Raw genomic sequence first — 18,864 nt, 5'->3', positions numbered from 1 at the left:
ATCCGTGAAGAGGGTGGGGTTATACAGAGCTCATGAAAATGCTTGGCTGCAGGTTTACTAGTCCTCTAGTGATAAACTCATTGTGATAAAACAGTGATTTCATCAAAATTGCAGTATGCAGCCCAGTCATTGCTAAATCACTGGAAAAGAAAACCCGGATGACAGATTCCCTTTAAAATAACATGTTGTCATTACAGTAGCATTAGTCACATAGTTCTATAGGTTGAAAAAAGACATAGGTCCATCAAGTTCAATCTTTCTCACCAATTGTACATTCTTTGTCACTAAATTATCTATATCCTACAATTCCATTGTTCCATTTCAGTTCTTTTTTTAAAAGTGGTTATAGTGTCTGCCATTACTATCTCTTATGGTCGGCATTCCACAGTCTGACTGTCCTTACTGTAAAGAATCCTATTTAGCTGCTGGGATTTCCTTTCTTTCAACCATAGTGAGTGCCTCCTTGTCCTTTGTAAGGACTTTGGAAGGAAAAATTCATGTGTCCGTCCTTTGTATTAACCATACTTGTATTTATATATACAGGTCCTTCTCAAAAAATTTGCATATAGTGTTAAATTTCATTATTTACCATAATGTAATGATTACAATTAAACTTTCATATATTATAGATTCATTATCCACCAACTGAAATTTGTCAGGTCTTTTATTGTTTTAATACTGATGATTTTGGCATACAACTCCTGATAACCCAAAAAACCTGTCTCAATAAATTAGCATATTTCACCCGTCCAATCAAATAAAAGTGTTTTTTAATAACAAACAAAAAAACCATCAAATAATAATGTTCAGTTATGCACTCAATACTTGGTCGGGAATCCTTTGGCAGAAATGACTGCCTCAATGCGGCGTGGCATGGAGGCAATCAGCCTGTGACACTGCTGAGATGTTATGGAGGCCCAGGATGCTTCAATAGCGGCCTTAAGCTCATCCAGAGTGTTGGGTCTTGCGTCTCTCAACTTTCTCTTCACAATATCCCACAGATTCTCTATGGGGTTCAGGTCAGGAGAGTTGGCAGGCCAATTGAGCACAGTAATACCATGGTGAGTAAACCATTTACCAGTGGTTTTGGCACTGTGAGCAGGTGCCAGGTCGTGCTGAAAAATGAAATCTTCATCTCCATAAAGCATTTCAGCCGATGGAAGCATGAAGTGCTCCAAAATCTCCTGATAGCTAGCTGCATTGACCCTGCCCTTGATGAAACACAGTGGACCAACACCAGCAGCTGACATGGCACCCCACACCATCACTGACTGTGGGTACTTGACACTGGACTTCAGGCATTTTGGCATTTCCTTCTCCCCAGTCTTCCTCCAGACTCTGGCACCTTGATTTCCGAATGACATGCAAAATTTGCTTTCATCAGAAAAAAGTACTTGGGACCACTTAGCAACAGTCCAGTGCTGCTTCTCTGTAGCCCAGGTCAGGCGCTTCTGCCGCTGTTTATGGTTCAAATGTGGCTTTACCTGGGGAATGCGGCACCTGTAGCCCATTTCCTGCACACGCCTGTGCACGGTGGCTCTGGATGTTTCCACACCAGACTCAGTCCACTGCTTCCTCAGGTTCCCCAAGGTCTGGAATTGGTCCTTCTCCACAATCTTCCTCAGGGTCCGGTCACCTCTTCTCATTGTACAGCGTTTTCTGCCACATTTTTGCCTTCCAACAGACTTACCATTGAGGTGCCTTGATACAGCACTCTGGGAACAGCCTATTTGTTGAGAAATTTCTTTCTGGGTCTTACCCTCTTGCTTGAGGGTGTCAATGATGGCCTTCTTGACATCTGTCAGGTCGCGAAGTCTTACCCATGATGGGGGTTTTGAGTAATGAACCAGGCAGGGAGTTTTTAAAAGCCTCAGGTATCTTTTGCATGTGTTTAGAGTTAATTAGTTGATTCAGAAGATTGGGGTAATAGGTCGTTTAGAGAACCTTTTCTTGATATGCTAATTTATTGAGACAGGTTTTTTGGGTTATCAGGAGTTGTATGCCAAAATCATCAGTATTAAAACAATAAAAGACCTGACAAATTTCAGTTGGTGGATAATGAATCTATAATATATGAATTTTTAATTGTAATCATTACATTATGGTAAATAATGAAATTTAACACTATATGCTAATTTTTTGAGAAGGACCTGTATATACTAGAAATAGGCCCGATGCTACTGCATCGGGAGTGCAGTGAAATTTGCAGGCGCAGTAACTGCCGCCTCGTTACCGCGTATGTGCGGATAGAGAGGGTAGAGCGCACAGTTTTGGCTGTTACTGCACATGCGCGGGAATAGCGCTGACGTGAATGTCACTTGTGCAGGCGCAGTTCGTGGCCTTGCAGCCACGAACTGTGCCTGCACAAGTGATATACACGTCACCGCTATTCCCGGGCATGCGTAGTAATGACGCGGCTGTTACTGCGCCTGGGTGGGAATAGCGGAGACGTGTATGTCACTTGCGCAGGCGCAAATAACACTGTGGAGGTGCCTTATGGGATTCAAGGACAGCAGCCTGAAGTCCCAACTGGCGATTATATATATATATATAGACTACAAATAGGCCCAATGCTATCACATCGGGAGTTCAGTGAAATTAACATCTGTGTGTGGGACTGTGGAGAAGTTTGTGCTGCGTGAGGTAATAAAAAATTGTAAGTAAGCATGCATGGGTACACTGCGCAGTTATGGCTGTTACTTGGAATAGCGGTGATGTATATCTGTCACTGCAGGCACAGTTCGTGGCCATATTATTGTTACTGCGGCTGCACAAGTAAAACATAGATGTCACCGCTATTCCCCACGCAGGTGCAGTAACAGCCACGTTGTTACTGCGCATGTGTGGGTAGAGTGGGTAGAGCGTGCAGTTTTGGCTGTTACTGTGCATGCATGGGAATAGCGGTGACATGAATGTCACTTGCGCAGGCTCAAGTGACACTGCCGTGGTGCCTTATGGGATTCTGGGACAGCAGACGGAAGTCTCAACTGGCGATTATGTATATAGTTGAGATCTCTTCTAAAACAAGGCCAACTTTTCCAACATCTCATCATATTAGAGGTCTTCGATGCCTTGTAATAATATAGTTGCCTGCCTTTGAGCTGATTCTAATTCCTGAATATCCTTTTTAGATTGTGGAGCCCAAATCTGGATCCCATATTCTAGATGTGGCCTCACAAGTAATTTATAGAGGGGTAATAATACATTAGGATCGCAGGATTTTTTTCTCTCTCTTCTTATACAACCTAAAATCTTGTTTGCTTTTGCAGCTGCTGCTTGACATTGAGTACTGCTGCTCAGCTTACTTATAATCAGAATACCCAAGTCCTTCTCCTGTTCTGTAGTCCAGAGCATACTTCCATTTAATGTATATGCAGTAATAGGATTACTCCATCCTAGGTGCATTACTCTACGTTTATCAACATTAAATCTCAAAATCTCATTTGCCAAGTGTTTGCCCATTGCAACATCTTATCCAGATTAATTTGTAATTTTCTACTGTCAAGGTCAGTTTTTATATATATACTTTCTATATTGTCTGGTGTCATTAGTAAAGACTGACACTGTACTCTTAATCAAATCCACAAGGTCATTAGTAAAGGTCCTAGCATAGATCCCTGCAGTACCCCCTTGCTGATTATATCCCATTTAGAGAATGTACCATTTACGGCAACTCTTTGTTTCCTATGTTATGCCAGTTCTTTATCCATCTGCCTATAGTTTCCCCTAGTCACTGCTTCTGGAGCTTCAGTTTAAGGCTGTTATGTGGTAGAGTATCAAATACCTTTGCAAAGTGCAGATAAATCACATCAGCTGCATTACCAACATTTAAATTTGCACATACCTCCTCATAGAAACCCAACATTTTGGTTAGACATGACTTTCTGTAAGGATTCTGGACTTTCCTGGTGTCTGTTCGCCCTGATCCAAGATGGAGTCTTGGATCTCACCCTGTCATCCTGTCTGTCCTGATTATTTAAGTCCGGATCTTGTGTTCACCTGTGCCTGAATATTTTGTGCTGCTGGCTCCTGACCATCTGCCTGTTTGCTGGTTAACTCCCTGCTTCTGCTGCTCACTACTCGGTGGTCTGCCTCACCCCATTCAGCTACCTCTCGCCTCTGGAACTGCTGCGACTGGCAGCACACCAGTGGAAGGATTTCCTTTGTGTACTAAACTTTTCCCAGTGTTGTGCCTCTTTGCACAACCACACCAAGTGAGCAAGATTGGTATGTGCAAATTTAGATGTTGGTAATGCAATACTGCCTTGCGCTGGCGTGTACTCCGGAGGACAGAGAATTAACTTCAATCCAATATTGCGGCCAGCAGGCAGCCAGCGGGTAAGGAAAGGGTGAATCAAACACCCGAAAACCCCGCCCATATGACCCAAAACTGGTCCCGCCAAATTCAGGTGACAGGTTCCCTTTAAAATTCTATTTCTGTATTCTCGGCCTTCAAAGTTTTGAATGCCTTTTGCTTTTGTCTTATTAAACTTTGACCCTTCTTATTTATCCAAAATGAGTTCTTTTTATTCCTGGACATTTTCTATTTTATTACCAGAGGGTATAAGTTTTCCACAGGATTTTAGTAGTATATCTTTAACCTCTTAGTGACAGAGCCAATTTGGTACTTAATGACCAAGCTAATTTTTACAATTCTGACCACTGTCACTTTATGAGGATATTAGCTCTGGAATGCTTCAACGTATCCCACTGATTCTGAGAATGATTTTTCATAACATATTGTAGTTCAAGATAGTGTTAAAATTAATTCGATATAACTTACATTTATTTATGAAAAACCGGAAATTTGGCAAAATTTTTTAACATTTTGCAATTTTTAATTTTTGTACCCTGAGAGTGATTAAAGAGTGATGTTATGCAAAATAGTTAATAAATAACATTTCCCACATGTCTAATTTACAACACACCACAATTTTGGAAACATAATTTTTTCGGTAGGACGTTATAAGGGTTAAAATTTGACCAGTGATTTCTCATTTTTCCAAATTTTATAAAACAATTTTTTTAGGGACCACCTCACTTTTCAAGTGAGTTTGGGAGGTCAATATAACAGTAAGAACCCAAAAGTGACACCATTCTAAAAATTTCACCCCTCAAGGTGCGCAAAACCACATTCAAGAAGTTTATTAACCCTTCAGGTGCTTCAAGAGAACTAAAGCAATGTGGAAGAAAAAAATGAATATTTTACTTTTTTCACAAAAAAATTACTTTGGAACCATTTTTTTATTTTCACAAGATTATCAGGAGAAAATGGACCACAAAATTTGTTGTGAACTTTATCTAGATAACGCCAATATCCCGTATGTGGGGGAAAGCCACTGTTTGGGCGCAAGGCAGGTCTCAGAAAGGAGGGAGTGACCGTTTCACTTTTAGAATACAAAATTGGCTGGAATCAATAGTGCATCATGTCGCGTTTGGAGACCCCCTGATGTACCTAAACAGTGGAACGCCCCAATTTTTAATTCCAACCCTAACCCCAACACATCCCTAACCCTAATCCCAAACCTAACCGTAATCCTAACCATAATCACAACCCTAACCCTAGACCAACCCTAACTTTAGCCCAACTTTAACTTTAGCCCAACCCTAACTTTAGCCCAACCCTAACCCTAGACCAACCCTAACTTTAGCCCAACCCTAACTTTAGCCCCAACCCTATCCCTAGCCCCAAGCCTATGCTACTATTCTTGGATAGTGAGGTAATGAGGGTGTTGAAATAGGCTTGTTTGAAGAGTTCTATGTTTTAAGCATAATCTTATAATGGATGAATTCTAGGGCCAGATTGGATTTTCTCCACAGATGTTTGGTGCATCTGGATCACCGCTGTAGGAAACGTGTTTGCAGCGTGTGCCAGTGTTGTTGCCATCTGTGCCAACTTGTTCTATGTCTAGGAGGTACTGCATCATCCAGGGCACTTTGCAGTGTTTCATTATAATGTTTTAGTGCAGAGTCTGGACATGACAGGGAGGAGATTGGGGCCAATGACAACTGAACATTTTTCATATGTTTCTGAGTATTAATTGCACATATATTTCTTTAATTGTGAAAAGTGGGGGTGTCCTGTGCAGGTTGAAAGTTTTAGACAGAGAATAAAAGAAGTTTCTGGTCAGAGAGTGGGAGAGAGGAGTTGGTAAAATCGTGCACTAAGCAGAGCCTGGAGAAGACCAGGTCCGGCGTAATTTCATCTTCATGTGTAGAAGAGTTCGTAAGCTGTGAAAGGCTGAAGGAGGAGGTTATAAATAAAAGTTAAGTGGCAGATGGGGAGAGGGGAAAATCAATGGGGATGTTAAAGTCTCCCATGATGAGAGTGCCGATGTCACAGGATAGAAAATCTGGAAGCTAGGTGACAAAGTGATTAAGGAACTAACATAAGGGGCCCGAAGGACAATATATAAATACCACTTGAAGGGAGAAGGGGTTGCAGTGTCTGACAGAATCTACCCCAAGAGAAGAGAAGATAAGTGTGGGTAATTGGGGGATAATGTTAAAAGTACAGTTGGTTGATAGGAGCAGACCAACATCTCCAAATGGTGTTTTGTCCAATTTTGGGGTATGAGAGAAATGTAGTCCACCTTATAACAGAGCAGCAGTGGAGGTGGTGTCTTACTGCTGGATCCAGGTTTCAGTATGAGTAAGAAGATTAAGAGAATCAGAAAGGATGATGTAATGTATGAAGGAGAGTTTGCTACAAACTGATCATGAATTCCAGAGGGCACAGTTAAAAGAGACAGAAGGCATGTAAGGAATATTAATCAGATTTGAGGGGTCTGTGAGTATAGTATGTGAGGGTTTTGACTTACTAATACCATGGCTAGGGTTGGGAAAGATATCTCCTGTGAGTAGGAGAAAGAGGATAGAAAGAGTGAGCCAATGGTTTGTGAGAGCGTCTCTTGTGTTTTATATTGGGACTGAATGGATCTGTGCAGTTTAGGACTCTGAAAAGATTATGAGTGCTGTGCATAGGAGAGGAAAGAGGGGCTGATATGGATGGAATACAAAGAGATTGTGCAAGGACAGTGGATGTGAAATAATGCAGCAGCCAGAATATAAATTATGCAAATACATATTTTGAATATCTGTTGCAATCCTAATGTTCTGGAAATAGGTTTCTTCAAATGTCTTACCTGTCTCCTGCCCTGTCTAACTGCCACCATTAACTGCAAGGCATTTTGAAGAAAATGCATTTGGAATAAAATGTGCATGAATGTCCCCTACATAAATGCATCCCCAAAGATATGTCTGAATATATAGGAGTAGTAGAAGAAAACACGGCACTCAATAGAAAAAAGTTATTTGTAGGTAATCAAGTAGGGTCTCCAACCCATAGAACAATAATAGAAAAAACTTGGCACTCAGTAGTGAGAAAAATTATTTTGCTTCTTTTTATTATTAATGCATCCAGACCAAATTAACGAATAAACGTTTTTGGTCCGGCAAAGGACCTTCATCAGACAATTCTTTAGTGTGAACTTCTGCTCTCTAAGAAGGTATAAGGAGTGTCCACAGACTATATAGATTATATAACAGCCTGCTGCAATAGGTATAATCTGCTGCAATAGGTATGATCTGAGATATGGAACACCAATCACACAGGGAGGATAAAGCGCTGGGGTATGTGGCAACATCAGTTGCAGAGGCAAAATGCTGTGTCTGGATCAGTGAGGAGGAAGTGTGGCAATGAGCCGTGCATGTTGACACACACCCCGGCGCTTTATCCTCCCTGTGTGATTGGTGTTCCATATCTCAGATCATACTTATTGCAGCAGATTATACTTATTGCAGTAGGCTGTTATATAATCTATATAATCTGTGGACGCTCCTTATACCTTCTTAGAGTGCAGAAGTTCACACTAAAGAATTGTCTGATGAAGGTCCTTTGCCGGACCAAAAACGTTTATTCGTTAATTTGGTCTGGATGCATTAATAATAAAACGAAGCAAAATAATTTTCCTCACTACTGAGTGCCAAGTTTTTTCTATTATTGAATATATAGCAGGTTTGTTGTTAGATCTATCACTAATTTGACTTGTTACCAATCAATCAACCAAATTAAAGGTACCTTCACACTAAGCGACTTTGCAACGAGAACGACGACGATCCGTGACTTTGCAGCGTCCTGGATAGCGATCTCGTTGTGTTTGACACGCAGCAGCGATCTGGATCCCGCTGTGATATCGCTGGTCGGAGCTAGAAGTCCAGAATTTAATTGCGTCGCTGATCACCCGCTGTCATCGCTGGATCGGTGTGTGTGACACCGATCCAGCGATGTGTTCACTTGTAACCAGGGTAAATATCGGGTTACTAAGTGCAGGGCCGCGCTTAGTAACCCGATATTTACCCTGGTTACCATTATAAAAGTAAAAAAAAAAACACTACATACTCACCTTCTGATGTCTGTCACGTCCCACGCCGGCGGCTTCCCTGCACTGCATGTGTCAGCTCTAGTGTTGAGCATTCCGATACCGCAAGTATCGAGTATCGGCCGATACGTGCGGTATCAGAAATCCGATACCGAGATCCGATACTTTTGTGGTATCGGGAATCGGAATCGGAAGTTCCCAGTGTATGGTTCCCAGGGTCTGAAGGAGAGGAAACTCTCCTTCAGGCCCTGGGATCCTGTTGTGAAATTGGATTTTGGGCTCCCCCGGTGGCCACTGGTGGAATTGAACTGGTGTGCATCATCCTCTCTGTTCACCTGTTTCCATCAGGATGTGGGAGTCGCTATTTAGCCTTGCTCCTCTGTCACTTCCATGCCGGTCAACATTGTAATCAGAAGCCTTTCTGTGCATGTTCCTGCTGCTAGACAACTCCCAGCTAAGTTGGACTTAGTCCTTGTTTGTTTTTGCATTTTGTTCCAGTTCACAGCTGTAGTTTCGTTTCTGTGTCTGGAAAGCTCTTGTGATCTGAAATTGCCACTCTGATGTTATGAGTTAATACTAGAGTCTTAAAGTAATTTCAGGATGGTATTTTGATAGGGTTTTCAGCTGACCATGAAAGTGCCCTTTCTGTCTTCCTGCTATCTAGTAAGCGGACCTCAATTTTGCTAAACCTATTTTCATACTACGTTTGTCATTTCATCTAAAATCACCGCCAATATTTGTGGGGGCCTCTGTCTGCCTTTCGGGGAAATTTCTCTAGAGGTGAGCCAGGACTATATTTTCCTCTGCCAGGATTAGTTAGTCCTCCGGCCGGCGCTGGGCGTCTAGGGATAAAACGCAGGCTACGCTACCCGGCTACTGTTAGTTGTGCGGCAGGTTTAGTTCATGGTCAGTTTAGTTTCCATCCTTCCAAGAGCTAGTTCGTATGTTTGCTGGGCTATGTTCTCTTGCCATTGAGAACCATAACAGTTTGACCGGCCTAAAAGGGTTAAATTAATTGACAGAGAAAGGAGAGAAAAGAGAAGTCTGCTGAAGATTTTTTTTTTTTTTTTTTCTCAGTTCTGAGTGTGCTTGTAATTGAATCTCTTGCAAGTCTGCCTATATTGCAGCCTTTCTCTCTCTCTCTCCTTCTAATCCTGGAATGGCTCTGTGTTCACCTGTTTAAAATGGATATTCAGAGTTTAGCTGCAGGTTTGAATAATCTCACCACGAAAGTTCAAAACTTACAAGATTTTGTTGTTCATGTTCCTATATCTGAACCTAGAATTCCTTTGCCTGAATTTTTCTCGGGGAATAGATCTTGCTTTCAAAATTTCAAAAATAATTGCAAGTTGTTTTTGTCCCTGAAATCTCGCTCTGCTGGAGATCCTGCTCAGCAGGTCAGGATTGTGATTTCTTTGCTCCGGGCGACCCTCAGGATTGGGCTTTTGCGTTGGCTCCAGGGGATCCTGCGTTGCTCAATGTGGATGCGTTTTTTATGGCCTTGGGGTTGCTTTATGAGGAACCTCAGTTAGAACTTCAGGCGGAAAAGGCCTTGATGTCCCTATCTCAGGGGCAAGACGAGGCTGAAATATACTGCCAGAAATTCCGTAAATGGGCTGTGCTTACTCAGTGGAATGAGTGCGCCCTGGCGGCGAATTTCAGAGAGGGTCTCTCTGATGCCATTAAGGATGTTATGGTGGGGTTCCCTGTGCCTGAGGGTCTGAATGAGTCCATGACAATGGCTATCCAGATCGATAGGCGTCTGCGGGAGCGCAAACCTGTGCACCATTTGGCGGTGTCTACTGAGAAGACGCCAGAGAATATGCAATGTGATAGAGTTCTGTCCAGAAGTGAACGGCAGAATTTTAGACGAAAAAATGGGTTGTGCTTCTATTGCGGTGATTCAACTCATGTTATATCAGCATGCTCTAAGCGTACTAAGAAGCTTGATAAGTCTGTTTCAATTGGCACTTTACAGTCTAAGTTTATTCTATCTGTGACCCTGATTTGTTCTTTATCATCTATTACCGCGGATGCCTATGTCGACTCTGGTGCCGCTTTGAGTCTTATGGATTGGTCCTTTGCCAAACGCTGTGGGTATGATTTGGAGCCTCTTGAAACTCCTATACCCCTGAAGGGGATTGACTCCACCCCATTGGCTAGCAATAAACCACAATACTGGACACAAGTAACTATGCGGATTAATCCGGATCACCAGGAGATTATTCGCTTTCTTGTGCTGTATAACCTACATGATGTGTTGGTGCTTGGATTGCCATGGCTGCAATCTCATAACCCAGTCCTTGACTGGAAAGCTATGTCTGTGTTAAGCTGGGGATGTAAGGGGACGCATGGGGACGTACCTGTGGTTTCCATTTTATCATCTATTCCCTCTGAGATTCCTGAATTCTTGACTGAATATCGTGACGTTTTTGAAGAACCTAAGCTTGGTTCATTACCTCCGCACCGGGAGTGCGATTGTGCCATAGATTTGATTCCGGGTAGTAAATACCCTAAGGGTCGTTTATTTAATCTGTCTGTGCCTGAACATGCTGCTATGCGAGAATATATAAAGGAGTCCTTGGAAAAGGGACATATTCGTCCTTCGTCATCTCCCTTAGGAGCCGGTTTTTTCTTTGTGGCTAAGAAAGATGGCTCTTTGAGGCCGTGCATTGATTATCGGCTTTTGAATAAAATCACGGTTAAATATCAATATCCGTTGCCACTGCTGACTGATTTGTTTGCTCGCATAAAGGGGGCCAAGTGGTTCTCTAAGATAGATCTTCGTGGGGCGTATAATTTGGTGCGAATTAAGCAGGGGGATGAGTGGAAAACCGCATTTAATACGCCCGAGGGCCACTTTGAGTATTTGGTGATGCCTTTTGGTCTTTCAAATGCCCCTTCAGTCTTTCAGTCCTTTATGCATGACATTTTCCGTGATTATTTGGATAAATTTATGATTGTGTATCTGGATGATATTTTGATTTTTTCGGATGACTGGGACTCTCATGTCCAGCAGGTCAGGAGGGTTTTTCAGGTTTTGCGGTCTAATTCCTTGTGTGTGAAGGGTTCTAAGTGCGTTTTTGGGGTTCAAAAGATTTCCTTTTTGGGATATATTTTTTCCCCCTCTTCCATCGAGATGGATCCTGTCAAGGTTCAGGCAATTTGTGATTGGACGCAACCCTCTTCTCTTAAGAGTCTTCAGAAATTTTTGGGCTTTGCTAACTTTTATCGTCGATTTATTGCTGGTTTTTCTGATGTTGTTAAACCATTGACTGATTTGACTAAGAAGGGTGCTGATGTTGCTGATTGGTCCCATGCTGCTGTGGAGGCCTTTCGGGAGCTTAAGCGCCGCTTTTCTTCCGCCCCTGTGTTGCGTCAGCCTGATGTTGCTCTTCCTTTTCAGGTTGAGGTCGACGCTTCTGAAATCGGAGCTGGGGCGGTTTTGTCGCAGAGAAGTTCCGATTGCTCCGTGATGAGACCTTGTGCTTTTTTCTCGCGTAAATTTTCGCCCGCCGAGCGGAATTATGATGTTGGGAATCGGGAGCTTTTGGCCATGAAGTGGGCTTTTGAGGAGTGGCGTCATTGGCTTGAGGGGGCTAGACATCAGGTGGTGGTATTGACTGACCACAAAAATCTAATTTATCTTGAGTCCGCCAGACGCCTGAATCCTAGACAGGCGCGCTGGTCGTTGTTTTTCTCTCGGTTTAATTTTGTGGTGTCCTACCTGCCGGGTTCTAAGAATGTTAAGGCGGATGCCCTTTCTAGGAGTTTTGAGCCTGACTCCCCTGGTAATTCTGAACCTACAGGTATCCTTAAGGATGGAGTGATATTGTCTGCCGTTTCTCCAGACCTGCGGCGGGCCTTGCAGGAGTTTCAGGCGGATAGACCTGATCGTTGCCCACCTGGTAGACTGTTTGTTCCTGATGATTGGACCAGTAAAGTCATTTCTGAGGTTCATTCTTCTGCGTTGGCAGGTCATCCTGGAATCTTTGGTACCAGGGATTTGGTGGCAAGGTCCTTCTGGTGGCCTTCCCTGTCTCGAGATGTGCGAGGCTTCGTGCAGTCTTGTGACGTTTGTGCTCGGGCCAAGCCTTGTTGTTCTCGGGCTAGTGGATTGTTGTTGCCCTTGCCTATCCCGAAGAGGCCCTGGACGCACATCTCGATGGATTTTATTTCGGATCTTCCTGTTTCTCAGAAGATGTCTGTCATCTGGGTGGTGTGTGATCGTTTCTCTAAGATGGTCCATTTGGTTCCCCTGCCTAAGTTGCCTTCTTCTTCCGAGTTGGTTCCTCTGTTTTTTCAAAATGTGGTCCGTTTGCATGGTATTCCGGAGAATATCGTTTCTGACAGAGGTACCCAATTCGTGTCTAGATTTTGGCGAGCATTCTGTGCTAGGATGGGCATAGATTTGTCTTTTTCGTCTGCTTTCCATCCTCAGACTAATGGCCAGACCGAGCGGACGAATCAGACCTTGGAGACATATTTGAGGTGTTTTGTGTCTGCAGATCAGGATAATTGGGTTGCTTTTTTGCCTTTAGCGGAGTTTGCCCTCAATAATCGGGCCAGTTCTGCCACCTTGGTGTCTCCCTTTTTCTGTAATTCGGGGTTTCATCCTCGATTTTCTTCTGGTCAGGTGGAATCTTCGGATTGTCCTGGAGTGGATGCTGTGGTGGAGAGGTTGCATCAGATTTGGGGGCAGGTAGTGGACAATTTGAAGTTGTCCCAGGAGAAGACTCAGCTTTTTGCCAACCGCCGGCGTCGGGTTGGTCCTCGGCTTTGTGTTGGGGACTTGGTGTGGTTGTCTTCTCGTTTTGTCCCTATGAGGGTTTCTTCTCCCAAGTTTAAGCCTCGGTTCATCGGCCCGTACAAGATATTGGAGATTCTTAACCCTGTGTCCTTCCGTTTGGACCTCCCTGCATCTTTTTCTATTCATAATGTTTTTCATCGGTCATTATTGCGCAGGTATGAGGTACCGGTTGTGCCTTCCATTGAGCCTCCTGCTCCGGTGTTGGTTGAGGGCGAGTTGGAGTACGTTGTGGAAAAAATCTTGGACTCCCGTGTTTCCAGACGGAAACTCCAGTATCTGGTCAAATGGAAGGGATACGGTCAGGAGGATAATTCTTGGGTGACTGCCTCTGATGTTCATGCCTCCGATTTGGTCCGTGCCTTTCATAGGGCTCATCCTGATCGCCCTGGTGGTTCTGGTGAGGGTTCGGTGCCCCCTCCTTGAGGGGGGGGGTACTGTTGTGAAATTGGATTTTGGGCTCCCCCGGTGGCCACTGGTGGAATTGATCTGGTGTGCATCATCCTCTCTGTTCACCTGTTTCCATCAGGATGTGGGAGTCGCTATTTAGCCTTGCTCCTCTGTCACTTCCATGCCGGTCAACATTGTAATCAGAAGCCTTTCTGTGCATGTTCCTGCTGCTAGACAACTCCCAGCTAAGTTGGACTTAGTCCTTGTTTGTTTTTGCATTTTGTTCCAGTTCACAGCTGTAGTTTCGTTTCTGTGTCTGGAAAGCTCTTGTGATCTGAAATTGCCACTCTGATGTTATGAGTTAATACTAGAGTCTTAAAGTAATTTCAGGATGGTATTTTGATAGGGTTTTCAGCTGACCATGAAAGTGCCCTTTCTGTCTTCCTGCTATCTAGTAAGCGGACCTCAATTTTGCTAAACCTATTTTCATACTACGTTTGTCATTTCATCTAAAATCACCGCCAATATTTGTGGGGGCCTCTGTCTGCCTTTCGGGGAAATTTCTCTAGAGGTGAGCCAGGACTATATTTTCCTCTGCCAGGATTAGTTAGTCCTCCGGCCGGCGCTGGGCGTCTAGGGATAAAACGCAGGCTACGCTACCCGGCTACTGTTAGTTGTGCGGCAGGTTTAGTTCATGGTCAGTTTAGTTTCCATCCTTCCAAGAGCTAGTTCGTATGTTTGCTGGGCTATGTTCTCTTGCCATTGAGAACCATAACAGGATCCATATCCATGTAAAAAATAAAGAATTAAAAAAAAAAATAGGGATATACTCACCCTCTGACGCGCCCTGGTAGCAACCGGCAGCCTGCTTTGCTTAAAATGAGCGCGTTCAGCACCTTCCATGAAGTCACGGCTTCTGATTGGTCGCATGCCGCTCATGTGACCGCCACGCGACCAATCACAAGCCGCGACGTCATCCCTCAGGTCCTAAATTCCCTTCTAGGAATTTAGGACCTGAGGGATGACGTCACGGCTTCTGATTGGTCGCGTGGCGGTCACATGAGCGGCATGCGACCAATCAGAAGCCGTGACGTCATGGAAGGTACTGAACGCGCTCATTTTAAGCAAAGAAGGCTGCCGGTTCACAGCGGTAAGGTCCAGGCTGCGTCGGAGAGGTGAGTATATCAATATTTTTTATTTTAATTCTTTATTTTACACATTCATATGGATCCCAGGGCCTGAAGGAGAGTTTTTTCCTCTCCTTCAGACCCTGGGAACCATCAGGGATACCTTCCAATACTTGAGTCCCATTGACTTGTATTGGTATCGGGTATCGGTATCGGCGAGATCCGATACTTTGCCGATATCGGCCGATACTTTCCGATACCGATACTTTCAAGTATCGGACGGTATTGCACAACACTAGTCAGCGCCGGCCAGCCGTAAAGCGGAGCACAGCGGTGATGTCACCGCTGCTGCCGGCGCTGACACATTCAGTCAGTGCAGGAAGCTCTGAGCAGCAGCGCGTAACCCCGTGGACGCCGGGGGACGTGACAGACATCAGAAGGTGAGTATGTAGTGTTTTTTTTTAACTTTTACAATGGTAACCAGGGTAAATATCGGGTTACTAAGAGCGGCCCTAAACTTAGTAACCCGATGTTTACCCTGGTTACCCGGGTGCTGCAGGGGGACTTTGGCATCGTTGAAGACAGTTTCAACGATGCCGAAGTCGTTCCCCTGATCGTTGGTCGCTGGAGAGAGCTGTCTGTGTGACAGCTCCCCAGCGACCACACAACGACTTACCAACGATCGCATTGCTGATCGTGATCGTTGGTAAATCGTTTAGTGTAACGGTACCTTAAGACATAAGGAAACAATATATGTAGAGATAAACAAACAAGTTTGCAGGTCAACATGGATAATAAAACTCTTTGAGCTAGTGGGATGACGTTACAGCCTCAGGATCAGCTAAGTAAGATGAATTAAATATATGCCACAAAATATGCTTGCAGAGATATAAATGAGGTTGCAGGATATATGTGTAACACCCCAGGAAGCCAGTTGTTACACTGGTATTGCCTTCCTCATGGGGAGGGTGATGCCTCGCCTGGAAGCGAGGAAGGATCCCTTTAACAGGTCACACATACACACAACAGTGTTCTGACTCCAGGCCAGAAGGGGGAGCTCTGATCCAGTTTTTGGGTGGCTTTCCTATATATTCTGGCTGGAGGAGGAGTTATGTAGGCAGTCTTGAGGAAAGCTTTGGCTGAGCAGACATGAGGTTCTGCAGCTCCTGGAAAGACAAGAGTGAGACAGAACAGATTGTAAGAGACTGTGAGGGGATAAGAAGCAAAGGAGAGGAAAGATACTGGGAGTGGAGCTGTGAGAGGGCTCACTCCAGATAAAGCGCAAGAAATCAGAAGCCGGAATTCCGAGGTTGTGGGGGTAACTGTATGCCTTACAGCAGAAACCGGCAGGCAGGAGATTTCAAGTAACTTATCCACCATTACATCCAAAGGCACAGCAGCATATAGAGCCTGGAGTTGTTGCAAGTAGGGACACCTGTAAAAACGCTCGAGTTGCCTGCCATCTGGATATTGTCCTATTAATAGGATAGAGAGAGAAAGTGAGGACCTTGTGAGAGGCCTTAGGCAGCAAGGTACTACAACAGAGTGCAGTAAGGAAGGCTTCCAACACCACCTGGCTAGGAGGATTCCAAATCGCTTCCAGGCTGGCCGGACCTCACCATCACCTGTGATTCGTACCTTGGACTGTGGCTACATACTACCAGTAAAAGGTAAAGAGACTGCAATCTTGTGTCCTTTAATTCTTTCTGGCACCACACCATGTACCATCTTTGCCTACTACACCAGGAGCTCTCTGGACTAGGCTTCATCTGTGGGAAGCTATACGATTCATGCTGCAATAATATCATCCACAGTGGACCCCTTTAAGCAGCGTCGGTCATCCCTGACCGAATACCACAGTTAGCTTCATGAACATTATTTATTCACAACAACCCCTTTAAAGACCTTTCCTTTAACTTGGACTCCCAGGGCCACGTATCGGGTCACTGCCAGCATGACCACCCCTTTAATGACCACCAGAGTGGGCCCTTACGAAGGATTAAATATCCGAAATGCACGTCGGGGTGCGCTATTACGGGACGTGGCAGACCCAGTTAATAAGGTAGTTATTGGTACCTCCCATTTTCTTGCACTTTGCACTTTTTGCATGGTTCATTATTTTTTTGAGCTCCTTTTCTTTGCACACTAATTGCGGTTTGCACATTGCACTATTGCACTACATATTGCCACTTATGTGGATATGTTGTAGTAATATACAGGTCCTTCTCAAAAAATTAGCATATAGTGTTAAATTTCATTATTTACCATAATGTAATGATTACAAATAAACTTTCATATATTATAGATTCATTATCCACCAACTGAAATTTGTCAGGTCTTTTATTGTTTTAATACTGATGATTTTGGCATACAACTCCTGAAAACCCAAAAAACCTGTCTCAATAAATTAGCATATTTCACCCGTCCAATCAAATAAAAGTGTTTTTTAATAACAAACAAAAAAACCATCAAATAATAATGTTCAGTTATGCACTCAATACTTGGTCGGGAATCCTTTGGCAGAAATGACTGCTTCAATGCGGCGTGGCACGGAGGCAATCAGCCTGTGACACTGCTGAGATGTTATGGAGGCCCAGGATGCTTCAATAGCGGCCTTAAGCTCATCCAGAGTGTTGGGTCTTGCGTCTCTCAACTTTCTCTTCACAATATCCCACAGATTCTCTATGGGGTTCAGGTCAGGAGAGTTGGCAGGCCAATTGAGCACAGTAATACCATGGTCAGTAAACCATTTACCAGTGGTTTTGGCACTGTGAGCAGGTGCCAGGTCGTGCTGGAAAATGAAATCTTCATCTCCATAAAGCATTTCAGCCGATGGAAGCATGAAGTGCTCCAAAATCTCCTGATAGCTAGCTGCATTGACCCTGCCCTTGATGAAACACAGTGGACCAACACCAGCAGCTGACATGGCACCCCACACCATCACTGACTGTGGGTACTTGACACTGGACTTCAGGCATTTTGGCATTTCCTTCTCCCCAGTCTTCCTCCAGACTCTGGCACCTTGATTTCCGAATGACATGCAAAATTTGCTTTCATCAGAAAAAAGTACTTGGGACCACTTAGCAACAGTCCAGTGCTGCTTCTCTGTAGCCCAGGTCAGGCGCTTCTGCCGCTGTTTATGGTTCAAAAGTGGCTTTACCTGGGGAATGCGGCACCTGTAGCCCATTTCCTGCACACGCCTGTGCACGGTGGCTCTGGATGTTTCCACACCAGACTCAGTCCACTGCTTCCTCAGGTTCCCCAAGGTCTGGAATCGGTCCTTCTCCACAATCTTCCTCAGGGTCCGGTCACCTCTTCTCGTTGTACAGCGTTTTCTGCCACATTGTTTCCTTCCAACAGACTTACCATTGAGGTGCCTTGATACAGCACTCTGGGAACAGCCTATTTGTTGAGAAATTTCTTTCTGGGTCTTACCCTCTTGCTTGAGGGTGTCAATGATGGCCTTCTTGACATCTGTCAGGTCGCTAGTCTTACCCATGATGGGGGTTTTGAGTAATGAACCAGGCAGGGAGTTTTTAAAAGCCTCAGGTATCTTTTGCATGTGTTTAGAGTTAATTAGTTGATTCAGAAGATTAGGGTAATGGTCGTTTAGAGAACCTTTTCTTGATATGCTAATTTATTGAGACAGGTTTTTTGGGTTTTCAGGAGTTGTATGCCAAAATCATCAGTATTAAAACAATAAAAGACCTGACAAATTTCAGTTGGTGGATAATGAATCTATAATATATGAAAGTTTAATTGTAATCATTACATTATGGTAAATAATGAAATTTAACACTATATGCTAATTTTTTGAGAAAGACCTGTATATATTGTGTATTCTGATAACACTTTAGTGTATGAGGCATCTCTCCTCACATGCTTTTTTGTACACCATTTGCAGTCTGCACATTGCACTATTGCACTTCATATTGCCACTTATGTGGATATGTTGTGGTAATATATATTTTTTCCTTCTTTTTTTATGCACACATAGAAATAGGGAAGCACTACTCCTATATATATATATATATATATATATATATATATATATATATATATATATAAACTGGGTCAGCCATTACCATCAATTTATTTTTAACCATATGTAATTTTTAGTCCTGTTGTGCGCACAATTGTTTTGTATTTATTTGGCCAA

The sequence above is a fragment of the Ranitomeya variabilis genome, chromosome 2, assembly GCF_051348905.1.
Source record: "Ranitomeya variabilis isolate aRanVar5 chromosome 2, aRanVar5.hap1, whole genome shotgun sequence".
Lineage (NCBI taxonomy): Eukaryota > Metazoa > Chordata > Amphibia > Anura > Dendrobatidae > Ranitomeya > Ranitomeya variabilis.
This window is presented reverse-complemented; position numbering follows the sequence as displayed.